Below are 17,319 nucleotides of genomic sequence, written 5' to 3'. Positions count from 1 at the left end.
AGGCAATTTTATTTGTATAGCCCGTTTTCACAAACAGTTTGTCTCAAAGGGCTTCATGGCATCATAACAACATCCTCTGTCCTTAGACCCTCACATCGACTGAGGAAAAACTCCATAGAAAACCCTTTTAACAGGGAAAAATCTGAGAAACCTCAGGGTGAGCAACAGAGGAGGGATCCCTCACCCAGGACGGACAGACGTGCAGTAGATGTTGGTACAGACAAGAAAACAGTTTACGATGCAGAATGTGGGAAACATGGAAATGTTAATAACAGCTGAAGAAGGAAGCTTCTGGAAGGGGAGGCCGGGAGAACAAGCCATCTTGATGGGGGACTGGATGGCAGACTGGTTCATGGAAGGGGAGGCAGGGAGAGCAAGCCAGCTTGATGGGGGACTGGATGACTGGATGGGATAAGAAAGGGGGGTGGGGGGGCAATGCAGGCGGCGGTTGGAGGAGAGAGATGGAGCTCCGGTGGACCTGTGGAAACACAGAGAGACTGCGAGTCACCAAGGCCAAACTACAAAGTGCAACAAGTAGTGGTAATGACAGTTCCAAAAATGTGCAGGGAGGAGAGGAGGAGAGGAGGAGAGAGGAGGAGAGGAGAGGAGAGGAGAGGAGAGGAGGGAAGGGCTCCATGTAACCTGATGTGTCCCCCAGCAGTCTAAGCCTGTAGCAGCATAGCTATCAATGGTTCAGAGCTACCTGAACCAGTCCTAACTGAAGGCTCTGTCATAGAGGAAGGTCTTAAGCCTGGACTTAAACGTAGTTAAAGTGTCTGCCTCTCTGACCCATGGAGAGAGCTGGTTCCACAGTAGAGGAGCCCGGTAACTAAAGGCTCTACCTCCCAGTCTGTTTTTATTGATACTGGGAATCACTAAAAGACCTGCATTCTGGGAGTGGAGTGCTCTGGTAGGACAGTAGGGACTAATGAGCTCTTTCAAATAGGATGGAGCTTTATCATTGAGAGCCTTATAAGTCAGCAGAAGAACTTTGAAGTCAATTCTAGATCCTACAGGAAGCCAGTGGAGAGAAGCTAAAGTGGGAGAGATGTGTTCTCTCTTCTTAACTTCCGTCAAAACCCTCGCTGCAGTGTTCTGGACCAGCTGGAGACTCTTTAGAGAGTTTTTGGGACATCCTGACAAGAGAGAGTTGCAGTAGTCCAGCCGAGAAGTGATAAATGCATGCACCAGTTTCTCAGCATCAATCTGGGAAAGGATATTCCTAATCTTAGCGATACTTCGCAGATGGAAGAAGGTGGACCTAGTCACATGCTTTATGTGAGAGCTGCAGGAAAGGTCCTGGTCAAAAATGACCCCAAGGTTCCTTGCAGTTGTACTCGGGGTCAAGGTGATGCCATCTAGAGTAGAGATCCGATTCAAGAGTGTGTCCCTGTGGTGTTTAGGTCCAAAAATGATTACCTCAGTTTTATCTGAATTTAGCATTAAGAAGTTAGAAGACATCCAGGATTTAATGTCTTTTAGGCAGTCTTGCAGATGAGTAAGCTGGCTTGTGTCGTCTGGCTCCATCGACAAGTAAAGTTGTGTGTCATCAGCATAACAGTGGAAGTTGATCGAGTGCTTCCGGATTATGTCACCTAATGGGAGCATGTAAAGAGTGAAGAGAATCGGTCCTAAAACAGACTGGAAGGCTTCAAAGAGATCGTTGCTGTGCAGATGTTCATGTCGCTGCTCCAGGACAACCTTCTCAAGGATCTTGGAGATGTAGGGGAGGTTGGATATTGGCCTATAGTTGGCTAACACATCTGTGTCAAGAGAAGGTTTTTTAAGTAAAGGGTTAATGACAGCCACCTTAAAGGCCTGTTGCACATAACCTGTGACTAAGGAAAGATTAATTTGATTTAATATAGAAGTGTTGACTAGAGGGAAGGCATCCTTAAGGAGGCTTGTCGGGATGGGATCCAGCAGACAAGTGGCTGACTTGGAGGAACCGACTGCAGAAGTTAATTCTGACAGGTCGATGGGGGAGAAGCTGTCCAAGTATGCACCAAGTCTGGGAGGTGCTTCTATGGGGACTGTAGTCTGTCCTCCATTACTGGCAATCTTTGTTCTAAAATTCACTATCTTTTCAGCTGACAATAAGGCTCTCAAATGAGTTAAATGAACTGTTAGGTCGAGGGTTAAGCACCAAATTTGACTGATAGATTGCAGCTACTCCTCCTCCTCTGCCAGTGGTGCGAGGTACATGGTAGTTAATGTAACCAGGAGGGGAAGATTCATTTAAACTAACATACTCATCTTGCTGCACCCAGGTTTCAGTGAGTGCTAATACACCAATCTGATAATTAGTAATTAAATCGTTCACTAGGAGAGACTTGGATGCAAGAGATCGAATATTAAGCAAACCACATTTAATAGTTTTACTGGGTTGATTTGCTGGAGCAGTGGTTTTAATTTGAACTAAGTTGCTATAAGTTACTCCTCCAGATTTGGGTGCAGGCTTATAAAGCCTCAGGGCAGACACAGTTTCTATAGGCTGGGTGGGTGACAACACGAAGGAACCAGCAGAGGGGCGTGTTAAACTGCAGCTCTGCCTGCTGGTCTGAACTCTGGGTGCTTGTCAGGGATTAGTATGGCTAATAAATTGGCCTATGTTCCTAGATAAGAGAGATGCACCATCCAAAGTAGGATGGACGCCATCTCTCCGAATCAGACCAGGCTTTCCCCAGAAGGAGCTCCAATTGTCTATGTAAGCCACATTGTTATCTAAGCACCACCTAGACATCCAGCGATGGAATGAACGCATGCGGCTGAACAAGGAGGTAGAAATGCTTTGCAGGCAGACTCAATTGTGCTATGATGCCGCTTTATGCACTTATGGTCCTCGTTGCTCCTCACTGTCTCCTCCATCTGTGAACCAGTGAAATAAATGTTTTTGGTTTGAATGGAATCAGGACCTTGGTGCGGACTAAAGTTTGCTTATTTGGTCTACAGTTGAGTTCAAATGGATTTCACACCAGCCCAAATGACCATACCAGGGTTGGTATGAGGTGGACTAAATAGCTAAGGTGTGAAAGGGAGGAAGGATATCATGAATGTGCCGGGGAGGCACCTTTATGATGGATGAAGGGAATCAGAGGCCTTGCCAACAGGTGAGCAAGAGGAGGGAAGAACCTGTGTGACTCACAAACCCACACAGATCTACGAAAAGAGATCCCTTTCACAAAATGTTTGTCCTTGGTGAGACACAAACCTCATTAAGGTGAAGCGATTGCTCCAGAAGTGAGCAGTTCCTTTCCAGGCAGGGGTACTTATTTTATTTTCCTTACTGCAGGCGCAGCCACACGACTATGTAAACTTTGAACAGTCTGTATTTCTGCTCTGCACTTAGCAGATCAGGACAGAATTCAGAATAAGTAACATGAAAGCATGGAACAGTCCTGCTATGTTGCTGCTAATTATGCTGCTGCTGGTGGTATAATGGTGTGGTGGGCATTGTCTTGGCATACTAAGAACCCCAGGTATCAATTATTCTATCAATCAATCAAATAATAAGTAAGTAATTATGTACTTAAATTTGCAATTACATAGCGCTGCAATTAACACACGTTATTTACTAGACTTCATCTCAGTTAGTAATCCTATTGATCTTAAAATGTTTTTAACATTACAGTATTTCAATAGCTTAATTAATCTTGTGTCTGCCAAAATTTTCTGTTGTTTTGCCAGCCGTATCTCTTCAATTTACTCATTGATTCTTTCTGTCTCTCTTTACAGTACATCACATTCATATGAATAAATCAAAGCTTTGATGCAAAGCAGATGCATTATTGTGATTAAATCGACCAAAGTTATTGTATAAAATCTAACTTATGACTGAAAGGGTTTGCTGTGCAGCAAATGAGCAGTGCTTGACCTATTCTTATTTGGGGAAAAGACCCTCACTTGTAATATATCCGATATCCATAAGATGTCAGTGTTGGATAATTTGCTTTTTCTCTGTTATAGGGAAACTGAAGAGACCAGATTTTTGACTCTCATAAAAATGACTAATAAATCACAAACATAGTAAAACATTACAATCCAAAAGGATTTTAAAGTCTTTCACGTCACTCTGCATCACTTCAATACTTAAATTGTCCTCCCATAAATATTGCAACATGCCTTTAAAGTGAAATCATGAAAGTGTTATTCACTTCGGCAATTCTATATTTTTAACCACTGTGGCAACATTTTTAAATTGAGAAATTTAATTTGGAACACTCTAGTTTAGGTCAGAAAAAATGTCCTTTCTGTATGTGCATAGCTTAAATTAAAATCAATTTACTGCTCAGTCCAGTCCCAGTCTACTGAATTTGGAACGCTGCTCATTGGTCTTTGTAATTGAAATGCTTAAAAGAGGAAGGCTCTTGTGCCACTACGTGTAAATCAAAACATATCAAAATCTGTATTTAAGTATTTCAATCATGAATTAGTCATCAAAATAAAGGAATTTTTATGTTTTGTAATGCAGGATCCATGAAAATGTACAACATTCCAGCCAGGTCAGGCTTCAACAGGTCAAAAAATGTCACTGTTAAAAAAAAAGAGAACATAAAACAATCACATTATAACTCCAAAGTCAATCACATTTCAGCCTTTCCATTTAGGAAGTGATAATGATTATGAATCAATTTCACCTGTTGTACAAATGCAACAGACAACAGGTGGAAAAGAATGGCAGTTAGCAAGAACATCCACATAAAGGCCACGGACCATTCACTCTCCTCATCCATCCATCCATCCATCCATCCATCCACCCATCCATCCATCCACCCATCCATCTTCTATCGCTTATCCTGTTCAGGGTTACGGGAGGTTGGAGCCTATCCCTGCTGCATTCAGATGAGAGGCGGGTTCACCCTGGAGGGTTGCCAGTCCATCGCAGGGCCAACACATAGAGACAGACAACCATTCACTCTCACAGCCCTGCCTACGGTCAATTTAGAGTATCCAATTAACCTCGTCCCCTCTTGATGTCTATGGACTGTGGGAGGACGCCAGAGTACCCAGAGAGAATCTATGCAGGCACAAGGAGAACATGGAGACTCCACACAGAGACCCTGTGCTCAAGCTGGGCCTCGAACCCAGAAACTTCTTGCCGTGAGGCGACAGTGCTGACCACTGCACCACTGTGCAGCCCATCTTTTCTTGCTTATTTTTGGCTAGTTCTCTATTTTTCAAGTTGCCTTGATAGTAGAGGTAACATGAAGTGGTATTTCCAGCCCACAGAATATGCTCAGGTAGCGCAGCTCCTCCTGGATGGCACATTAATGTGCCAGACGGTTTGCTGTGTTTGCCAGCACAGTGTCAAGAGAGTGGAGGAGATACCAGGAGACAGGGTAGTATACCAGTAGAGGTGGAGGGGGCTGTCGGAGGGAAACAACACAGCAGCAGGACTGCTATCTGCCCTTTTTGTTGAGTAGCAGGAGGAACATGACCAGCAGGCTAGTTGTGTGCATATTTCTGGCCAAACTGTCAAACCCTGTGAAGGTAGTGTGAGGGCCAGATGTCAATGAGTGGGGCTGATGCTCACAATCTAGTGCCATGCAGCTTGACTGGCATTTGCCTGAGAACACCAGAATTGGCAGATTCACCATTTGTGCCCTGTTTTCTCCACAGATGACAGCAGTGTCAGTGCATGTGATAAATGTGATAGAGTCTGGAGACACTGTGGAGAGTATTCTGATGCTTGCAACATCCTCCATCTTGACTGGTTAGATGGTGGTGTGCTAGCAAGAGGTACCCTGACTGGTGTTAAGTACTGGCATGACATCCTCTGAGCCACTGTAAAACCATATGGCAAGGCAAGGCAAGGCAATTTTATTTGTATAGCCCGTTTTCACAAACAGTTTGTCTCAAAGGGCTTCACATGGCATCATAACAACATCCTCTGCCCTTAGACCCTCACATCAACTGAGGAAAAACTCCATAGAAAACCCTTTTAACAGGGAAAAATCTGAGAAACCTCAGGGTGAGCAACAGAGGAGGGATCCCTCACCCAGGACGGACAGACGTGCAGTAGATGTTGTTACAGACAAGAAAACAGTTTACAATGCAGAATGTGGGAAACATGGAAATGTTAACAGTTGAAGAAGGAAGCTTCTGGTAGGGGAGGCAGGGAGAGCAAGCCATCTTGATGGGGGACTGGATGGTAGACTGGTTCATGGGAGGGGAGCGCAGGCTGGTGTAACAGCAGGGGATAAAAAAAAGGGGGGGGGGATGCAGGCGGCGGTTGGAGCAGAGAGATGGAGCTCTGGTGGATCTGTGGAAACACAGAGAGACTGAGAGACACCAAGGCCAAACTACAGCTGGTGCAGAGGACCCTGGGTTCCTTCTGGTGCAGGACAGTGTGGTAGAAGTTGGATGAGCCTGTGATCTAACTTTTCAACTTTTATTTTGGTTGATTCTGAATCTAGTTCTCCAATGGGTTAATGATTTTGTTTCCATTGATCTCATTATTTTGATGATTTACACTATGTAATTAAGATTTAAATCTGGAATATTTCATTCATTCAAATCTGGGAGGTTTGAAGTTGTTGTTTTTTTTTTGTTTTTTTTTTAGCCGCGAAGTCTGCTTGGGTATGTGAACACACAGCAGTATGCAATATATATAATTTGGGAAACAAGTATTGGAATTGACATGCATCCACTACCAGGCTCAGATTATTCCATGAAAACTGAGATATCTAAGGTTGTTTTGGTGCAATTTTTGGCATCAGATCTATAACTTTCAAAACCTTTCACCTTACTCTAATTCAAGGGATCTGAAAGAACTAGACTGCCCCTGGGTCTGCTTTTGACTGTTTTGGGGATACTTCAGCCAATCACAGGTCAGTTCAGAGCGAGTCCTCCTATATGCTGCACCTTTGAGCAGCTGTGGGTGCACAACCCATCAGTAGAGACCTCAATTTAAGAAATCTTGCAGGAATGATCGCAATTCCAGCATCGGCACTGCTAAAATCACATAAAAAGGGAATGCTGGCAATATTTTCATTATTGATTTGCAGATCGATCAGCTCTGATACATCAGAATCCATGTATACACATTATTCACCCACCCAAAGAAATTGCTTTTTCTAATTTATGTAACTGCGGCTCACATGAACATTTACTCCACCTGTTGTCTTTTTCATTGTGCCGAGGGGCATATTGTCAGTGTGAGAAGCATCTCAACAAATTCCATCATTATCACATTTGTGAATGTATTTTCTGTTGATGACAGATGTGAACATAGCCTGTAGTCAACATGGAAGTTGAGAGGATCTGTTGCAGCTTTAGAGGTGGAGCTCATCTGAATGGAGAGGTATGGAGGGAATCAAGAAATCAAGAAGTGAAATACTTTCCACGGTACTGATGTAGGCTTTTCACTCTCACTTATACAGGATCCAACTGAGGATTTAAACTCATGTTAGAACAGAAAAAATAAGTTAGGGACCAGTCATTTGCATTAGGAGAAAGACAAACAGCTGATTAAGAGTCCTTGTCCTCAGTGACAAGACACACACACACACACACACACACACACACACACACACACACACACACACACAATCAATTCACTGATTTACATTAATTTCCTAGAGCTTTCTAGCCCCTTTCACAATGACTTGCTTAACCTAACCCTAACCTTGATTTTAACCTTGCCCTAATACTATTCCAAGACTTCACCCTGTCCCTATCTCCATGAGGGTTAGGAGGGTTAGCCCTAAACCTAACCCTTGAGGAAGGACCCTTGCAGAGATGGAAGGGTGTCTAACACATAACAAAAATCTCAAGGAGATGTCTCTGGGGTTAGAACCCAGATTTGAAGTACAGAATAGCTTTCTGCGTCAGTGGTAGGCAATAACAAAGTATATATATATATATTTACTTTTCTAATTTCTGTACTTGATTTTTGGTTTCTTTGATAATATGATTTTCAATCCAGCACATCCATAAGACATATATAAATTTGACTCATGAGGCACAAAGCTTTAAATTCAGCTGTTTACTTTTTTCTTTTTTAAATGGGATTAGTCTCATGCTGTGGAGATCCAAAAGGAGACCATCACATTATCTGGTTTCAACTGGGTTTGATGTAAAAGCGGAAATACGCTGTCCAGCTCTGTGAACCTGAAATGTTCGAAACTACAAATCTGACAGACATCAGCTTTTAAAATATATCAGTAGTGATGTTCACATTATTAATGGTGACAACAGATACGTAAGCACAATGATTTCACAACAGAGTTCCCATGTTCATAACTCAAGGCATATCACTACTTCAGTGTATGAGTGTCCCTGATTTTTGTTGCCTATTGTAGGCCTCTTATGGTATAAATACTAACTTTATCAGTACCTCAAGACTAGTCCTAATATAGCACAATGTAATTTCTGAGTTCCTGGTCAAAATTTGAGTTAGGGTTTGAACTGAGGTTGGGTTTAATCTAGAGTTAGGTATCAAATGGTTAAGATTAGGTTTAGGGTTAGGATTAGACATGGGTTAAGCTCCATATGAATGAAAAGCAGTGGATTGTCCTAAGGATAACTGGGCACTGGGCAAACCTGTGTGTGTGTGTTTGTTAACCTGAAGAGGCTCAATCTGCCAACCCTAGCATCACCCGTTCACGTCCCCGTCTGTCCATTATTCTCTTCCCCTTTCTCTCGCTCTTTTCCTTCTGTATATCTGTCTTCCTCTATTATCTGTCTTTGTCTCTGCCCTACTCTCCTGCTCTCTTTCCCCCCAACCAGTCAAGGCAAATGGCCGTCCCCATTAAGCCTGGATCAGCTCGATGTTCCTGCCTGTTAAAAGGAAGGTTTCATCACCACTGTTGCAGGATGTGCTTGCTGATGGAGAATTGTTGGGTGTAGATTCATTGAAGGAGTGAGGTACTGGACCTGCTCTACTAGTGAAGAGTCAGGAGATAACTTTTGTAGTGAATTGGCGCAAGACAAATAACACATTTACAAACTACACAAAAGTGTCATGGAATCCAGAGGTGAAAACTCAAGGCATCTTCGGCAGATATTTAAACAAAGCAATGTGTCGCAGACAGAACAATTTCAACAATTACTGACTAAAATCCAACTTTGACTATTTGTGTTTTTATTCGACTTTGTTAACCCAAATGACTCCATTTGGTGTTTTTGCTATTCCATGTTAAATACAAGATATCAATCACAATGAAGGAGATGGGACCCTGTTTGCAAACATCCATCCATCCATCCATCCATCCATCCATTTTCTTCCACTTGTCCTGTTAAGGGTCATGAAGGGGGGCTGAAGCCTATCCCAGCAGCTTTTGGGCAAGAGGCGGGGTTCACCCTGGACAACGTGTTGGCCCTGCGATGGACTGGCAACCCGTACCTGTACCTCTTGTATGAAGGCAGCTGGGATAGGCTCCAGCCACACCCCCCCCCCCCCCCGTGACCCCTGACAGGATAAGCGGTAGAAAATGGATGGATGTTTGTAGTTTTGTTTCTCATGTTTTTGCTCACTCTGGTTTGTTCACTCACTCATTTTGAAAACTCTTCCCTCCCATGTCATCATCTGCTTGAGATTTTCTGCCTTTGTCTGTTTCCCACCTTTTTCAGTCTCTCAACTGTGCTTTTCAGTCTTTTATTGTTTTATTGTCTTTTATTTCTCCTTAAACTTGTTAAATAAGTAATTTTTTCTCACATCATAAATGATTTCTTTAGTAGCAGCCATCTCTGCTTGACTGTGTGCTGATGCAATCATGTTTCCCCATCCATATGAGAAATATTTTCTCACTTTTTTTTTTTTTTTTTTACTTCTTTTAGGGTGTATTTCAGGATTAGGGTCTGATTAGGAGTAAAATAATGAATAAAAAGAGGTTGGAATTAATTAGAAGTATTATTAACCATTACTTTAAGATGGTTACAAAATTAACTCTTATTGAGGTACTAGCATGATCACAATTAAAGACAATTCACACAAAAAGAAGAAACAAATCTATATTTGCAAAATTGCACAGTATAGATTTATGCATTTGGGAAGCCAACAGACTATACAACGTTCTCCTAAGAAAAGGTTTCAAATGCAATCAAATATATTGCATCTCTTATAATGCCCACTAGAGTCTCTAGATCCCACACCCCACCCCCACTCTCTAATGCTGTTTTGAAAACCCAGCATGGTTCACTGGCTGCCTGGGAGGTAGGAAATCAATCTACCAACATATGGTTTGGGCAGTAAATAGGCAATATGTAGTTTATGGGCAACAAATAGATAAAGCTCCAATATGGTCACTGAATTCTTCTGCAGTCTGCTGTGTTCAGGCAGTCAGTCTGTGATGGAGGGGGGGGCAACATTTTGGAAATGGGCAACTTCTGCACACATAATAAATATCAGCTGCCTTCGTTATTATATGATTATTATACCATATATTACAACTAGGTGCCTTGCTTTAGGGCAGTGGTTTTCATAAGTACTCATGTTCTGGACCTCAAAGTTGATTCTCAATAAGTAGCATATTATATCTAAGATATTCCTGTCTTCACTTTTATGTAAAGTATAACTCAGTTTACTGGTTTATTGCACCCAGAAAAACATAAAATGCATTGCAGAACCATATCATAGGGTTACCATAGCAACCTGGACATTCCATTCCATTCCAGTATAGGAGTAATGCTGGACCAACATACACAGCTCCTCCTGTTTTACTTTTGATGTCAATGTGACTCAAAATCAGATTTATTGTTCCATCTTTAATCATACGCACTGAGCATATACATGTTAGTGAAATACCGTTATTATCAATACATCAGTGGGTACATCATATTTAAGAAAAGACACATAAAAACCACAGGCACAAAGAAGATCATTTAAATTAACATTATATAAAAGGAGCAGCATTGTATAAAAAGAGCAGCATTGAGGAAAGTGTTAATGCATGTTCAAAGCGAGGTTTTACAGATGTACTGTATATGTACAATGATTTTCAACGTACTGTTTGAAGTACTGGTGCACTTATGTTCGTATGCCATCCATCCATTTTCCATGATGCACATCTATTAAGGGTCGCGTGGGGGGGGGGGGGGGCTGGAGCCTATCCTAGCTGACATTGGGAGAGTTGGGATACACCCTGGATGGGTCACCAGTCAGCGAAAAAGTCTCAGTATCTTGCTCAAGGACACTTCAACATGGTCACATGGCCACCAGGGGGAGTGAGGATCAAACCAGTGACCCTGCAGTTACCAGAAAGTCACTCAACCTCCGAGCCACACTAGCCCACTTATATTCATATGTATCTTTGTAATTCGATTTTTATGAGGGAACAAAGAGATTGCTGTTAAAAAGTAGACCATCCTCAACATTATCCACAGTGCCAACGAACAAACACAACCATAAACAATTATCTGGTATGTGGTACACGTTATTCATGGTGAACTACGTACCAGATAATTGTTTATGGTATGTTGTACACATTATTCATAGTGTACCTTAACTCTCTCTAGCATTGAGGGTAAACTACCCCCATCCTCTGATTGTGCCCTTGGGGATTATTCTGTCCCTATACCTTGGGTTAGACAGTTGGGCTTGCCACTCGTGTGAAAGGGCTGGTGAAGACGATTGGAGTAGGTCTGCGTTTCTCTTCCACAATGCCAGCAGCAGTTTGGACAGTGATACAGGCCTGATTTTTGCTGTGGCTGAACTCATGATAGCCACATGAGATCTTCTACTGGTCCCACAAAATCAGTGAGCACACAATGCAAACATTCTTGTGTAAGTCTCCAGGCATAAAACAGAGCTAGTGGAGGAGGTTTCTGACTTTATTGTGTTCCACAAACTCCAAAGGTAGAAGCATCACAGTGAACTGAAGAGGAAGTGATGTGCCAAAATGAGTATGGACATTGGAGGATTTAGTCAGCACCTCATCAGACTTTTTGCAGTTTACTAGTTTAGGTGAAATCAATGATTTTGCCTGCAACTGTTGTAATGCATACTGATCAGATTTGTGACCTTCAAGGGATTATATGTCTTTATGAGAATATTTTGTTTTATCAAGGCCGTCAGGGTTGAAACTTCCTGATTGATACTGACTCCTGATCATTTTGATCAGCTGAATATTGTGGTTTATAAAAACAATTACAACAAAAGATATGGGCAGCAGGCGTCATGGTGGCGCAATGGTTCGCACTGTTGCCTCACAGCAAGAAGTTTCTGGATTTGAGTCCTGGCTGGAGCCATTGCTAATGTTGTGTTTCAAGTTTTGTTAGTGCTGTGTTTTTGATTCAGTGTTCTGTTAGTTTCTGTTTCTTTTTTCCCCCTTGCAGCTCTGAGGCTGGTAGGAGGCGGGGCCAGGTGGCACTGAGCTCACACACTTGATTACTATTGGCTTGTTTGGCCAGCCTATATCTGTCGGCACAGCCAGTGGTTTAGTGCCGGATGATCCCTTCTACAGACCACACGTGTCCTCTTGTGCTTTCGGCTCCAGTCCTCCTACCAGTGCCTACCACTCGCTGTGTGCTTTCTGGAAGAAGTTTTGCTTCGGTTCTTTGTTTTGTCTCGTTATCCCTCAGAGGTATTTTTGGTTTTGTCTTTTTCCTCACCTTTTTGCGAGGCACTTTACTTTTTCCTTTTTTCCAGGCGATGTTCTCATGTTTTGTTTTGATACTTGTCCCACGTGACTAGTTGTTTTGCACTTTGTAAATAAACTTTGTTACTCCTGTCTCTACTTACTGGGTCCTGGCCTTTGTCTCAAGATCAAACGCGGGTTTGATTCGGCCATCCTCTTCTCCCGTTGGGGCGGGGTTCTTCTTTGTGGAGAAGAAAGATTGTTCCCTTCGTCCCTGCATTGATTACACCGGCCTCAATGATATTACGGTAAAGAACAAGTATCCCCTGCCTCTGAGCATTTAGCCCCCTACACAAGTCCACCATCTTCACCAAACTGGATCTCCGCAATGCGTACCATCTGGCGCATATAAGAGAAGGGGACGAGTGGAAGACGGCCTTCAACATGCACCTTGGACATTTCGAGTATCTGGTAATGCCTTTTGGATTAACGAACGCTCCAGCGGTTTTCCAAAGCCTAATAAATGATGTGCTTTGTGATATGCTTAATAAGAATGTATTTGTGTATCTTGATGATATTTTGATCTTCTCTCGTTCCAAGACAGACCACTTGGAACATGTTCGTGCAGTTCTCAGACGGCTACTAGAAAACAAATTGTATGTAAAAGCAGAAAAATGCGAGTTTCATGTGACTACTGTTTCCTTCTTGGGGTTTATTATTGAAAGGGGCCAATTGAAAGCCGACCCAGCCAAAATAAAAGCAGTCAGCGGGTGGCCAGTCCCAGAAAACAGGAAACAGCTTCAGCGTTTTTTGGGTTTTGCTAATTTTTATCGACGTTTTATACGCGACTATAGTAAAATCGCAGCCCCTCTCACCTGTTCAACCTCCACCAAACGCCCCTTCTCCTGGTCACCTTCTGCCCAAGAAGCATTTGATCGTCTCAAAGAACTTTTTATTCATGCACCTGTCCTCTCTCACCCAGATCCCGAGCTGCAGTTTGTGGTGGAGGTGGACGCGTCAGATTCAGGAGTGGGGGCTGTCCTCTCCCAGCACCAGGCTGCTGATAACAAACTGCACCCCTGCGCTTTCTTTTCTCGCCGCCTCTCGCCTGCAGAACGAAACTATGATGTGGGTAATCGAGAACTGTTGGCGGTGGTGCTAGCTCTTCAGGAATGGCGACACTGGTTGGAGGGGGCTGCTCAGCCTTTTGTGGTATGGACTGATCATAAAAACCTGTCATGTCTGTGCACTGCAAAGAGACTGAATGCTCACCAAGCCCGCTGGGCTCTCTTCCTAGGACGATTCAATTTTACCCTAACTTACCGTCCAGGCTGCAGAAACGTGAAACCAGATGCCCTGTCACGACACTTCACCATGGAGGAGGGGGAGGTTGAGCAGCAAACCATTCTTCCCCCTGCATGTGTGGTAGGGGCAGTGGTATGGCAGGTGGAGGAGGAAGTCCGCGATGCGCTTCAGGGTCACCCGGTCCCAGATGGCTGCCCAGCCGGGCGACTATACGTTCCTCCGTCAGCAGGATCCGCTGTTCTTCTGTGGGGCCATGGCTTCCAGCTTGCCTGTCATCCCGGGGTCCGCCGCACCTTGATGTTGGTGCAACAACGGTTCTGGTGGCCTTCCATGAGTGCTGACGTCTGCATGTTTGTCGCCGCCTGCTCAAGTCTGCGCCTGCGGGAAGACTTCCCATCGACCTCCCACGGAACTCCTGCAGCCCTTCCCAACACCTCCACGCCCCTGGTCCCACATCGCTGTGGATTTTGTTATTGGGCTTCCTCTCTCTGACGGTAACAACACTATTCTGACGATTGTGGATCGTTTCTCCAGCTAATCTCCTCATCTTGCATGTGCTCAGACTTCATGGGATCCCCACAGACATCGTTTCCAACCGGGGCCCCCAGTTCACGTCTCAGGTATGGAAAGCTTTCTGCAAGGGCCTGGGGGCTACGGCTAGTCTCACTTCGGGGTACCATCCCCAGTCCAATGGCCAGACTGAGCGGGCCAACCAGGACCTCGAAGCTGCCCTACGCTGCGTCACCTCCAACCTCCCTACGTCTTGGTCCACCCACCATCCCTTGGTGGAATACGCCCACAACTCCCTGATCAGTTCTGCTACGGGAATGTCCCCCTTCATGGTGACGTCAGGGTTCCAGCCTCCGCTGTTCCCCAGCCAGGAAGCAGACGCGGCCGTCCCGTCTGTCCTGGCACAGTTCAGACGAATCAGACAAGTTTGGCGAGAGGTGCGGAGACTGGCAGACCGCCGACGTGTTCCTGCTCCGGTCTATCAAGTAGGGCAGCGGGTCTGGCTCTCGTCGCGGGACCTCCCACTCCAGACTGACTCGCGGAAATTGGCTCCACGCTTCATCAGTCCTTACACAGTGGAGAAAATCGTCAACCCAGTCAAGCTCCAGCTCCCCCCTCCCTCAAGATCCACCCTGTCTTTCACGTGTCCCTCCTGAAGCTGGTCATCGACAGCCCCCTCCAGCCCCCGTCACCGCCACCACCGCCTCCCCGCATCATTGACGGTCACCCCGCCTACACGGTTTCCAGAGTTCTGGATGTCCCCAGGCGGGGCAGGGGTTTCCAGTACCTGGTCAATTGGGAGGGGTACGGCCCTGAAGAGCGCTCCTGGATCTCGCGTTACCTCATCTTGGACCCACAACTGCTCCGGGATTTCTATACACAGTTCCCAGGTAAACCAGGTAGAACGCCAGGAGGCAGTTAAACATAAACTCTGCCTCTGTTCCTTTTGGATAAAATGTTCTGTGACCTAATTTTACCAGCAAGGCAAGGCAAGGCAGTTTTATTGGTATAGCCTGTTTTCACAAACAGTTTGTCTCCAGGCTTCATGGCATCATAACAACATCCTCTGCCCTTAGACCCTCACATCGACTGAGGAAAAACTCCATAGAAAACCCTTTTAACAGGGAAAAATCTGAGAAACCTCAGGGTGAGCAACAGAGGAGGATCCCTCACCCAGGATGGACAGACGTGCAGTAGATGTTGTTTACAGACAAGAAAACAGTTTATAACACAGAATGTGGACTTCTGGTAGGCGGGGGGTGGGGGGCAGGGAGAGCAAGCCAGCTTGATGGGAGGACTGGATGGCAAACTGGTTCATGGGAGGGGAGCGCAGGCTGGTGTAATAGCAGGGAAAACGGGGGGGGGGGGGGCGATGCAGGCGGCGGTAGGTGCAGAGACATGGAGCTCAGGTGGATCTGTGGAAACACAGAGACTGCGAGACACCAAGGCCAAACTACAAAGTGCAACAGGTACTGATAATGACAGTTAAAAAATGTGCAGAGAGGAGAGGAGGAGAGAGGGGGAGAGGAGAGAGGGGGAGAGGAGAGGAGAGGGCTCCATGTAACCTGATGTGTCCCCCAGCAGTCTAAGCCTATAGCAGCATAGCTATCAATGGTTCAGAGCTACCTGAACCAGTCCTAACTGAAGGCTCTGTCATAGAGGAAAGTCTTAAGCCTGGACTTAAACGTAGTTAAAGTGTCTGCCTCTCTGACCCATGGAGAGAGCTGGTTCCACAGTAGAGGAGCCCGGTAACTGAAGGCTCTACCTCCCAGTCTGTTTTTAGTGATACTGGGAATCACTAAAAGACCTGCATTCTGGGAGCGGAGTGCTCTGGTGGGACAGTAGGGACTAATGAGCTCTTTCAAATAGGATGGGGCTTTATCATTGAGAGCCTTATAAGTTAGCAGAAGGACTTTGAAGTCGATTCTAGATCCTACAGGAAGCCAGTGGAGAGAAGCTAAAGTGGGAGAGATGTGTTCTCTCTTCTTAACTCCCGTCAAAACCCTCGCTGCAGCGTTCTGGACCAGCTGGAGACTCTTTAGAGAGTATTTAGGACATCCTGACAGGAGAGAGTTGCAATAGTCCAGCCGAGAAGTGATAAATGCATGCACCAGTTTCTCAGCATCACTCTGGGAAAGGATATTCCTAGCTTGGTGGCCTTTTCAGGAAAATGACCAGCTTCCTTTAAATGCCCTGCAGAGGGAGTTTGCTTAAATGGTCTTATGTGCAACTTGTGAAATGGCTCAATGAAATGTAAATAAAAAATACAAATTTGACAATCTATTTTATGACATTTTAGGGGAAGCAACACTTCCCTTGCAGTCAGAGAAATTGCCTCAGTTGAGATGTTTATTGGAGGCTGGTTTTGATGATGTACCGAAAAATTTTCATCGCAGCTTATAGCCCTATAATACACTAACTATGTGAATAAAGAGATTATTTGACTTTCCCAGTGTAAAACCATACCTTCAGAAGCGATTTGAGCACATCTCAAAGGAGCTGTGTTTAATTACAACACTACTGAAGTCTTTCAAAGACATCTTTAAAGGTGCAGTTTTTAAAGGTTAGTGGAAATTTAATATTAATATAATGTCGTGTCATGAAATGACAATGCTGCCCATATGCAGACAACTAAACATAGATATTGACTCATTTTAGCCTGTAATGCTACAAGATACAAGTTACTCAGTAGTTTGATCGATAGTGTATGTTGCTACATTTTTTTGTCTGTCACACTAGTTTCTGGGTTGGTGCTACATTTGTATGTTTTGAAAGCCACTTTTAGGTTGCCAGTCAGGCCTTTTTGTTGTTTGGTTTCTTTATTCTTCAGGAAGTATTAAGTACGGCCTTGTTTTCTTATCTTAAGTTCATTTGTTTGCCACTATTCCCCCACAGTCTGTCCTCCCTCCCACAATTGAAAACCTTATTTATTCATTGACTTATTCCTGTTGAAATAAATTTTTATATACACTGGGATTCCTGCTCT

This window comes from Aulostomus chinensis, chromosome 13 (genome assembly GCF_037954235.1).
Source record: "Aulostomus chinensis isolate RoL2024-O1b breed Wild chromosome 13, RoL_Achi_v1.0, whole genome shotgun sequence".
Taxonomy (NCBI): Eukaryota; Metazoa; Chordata; class Actinopteri; order Syngnathiformes; family Aulostomidae; genus Aulostomus; species Aulostomus chinensis.
Note: the sequence above shows the minus strand (reverse complement) of the source record.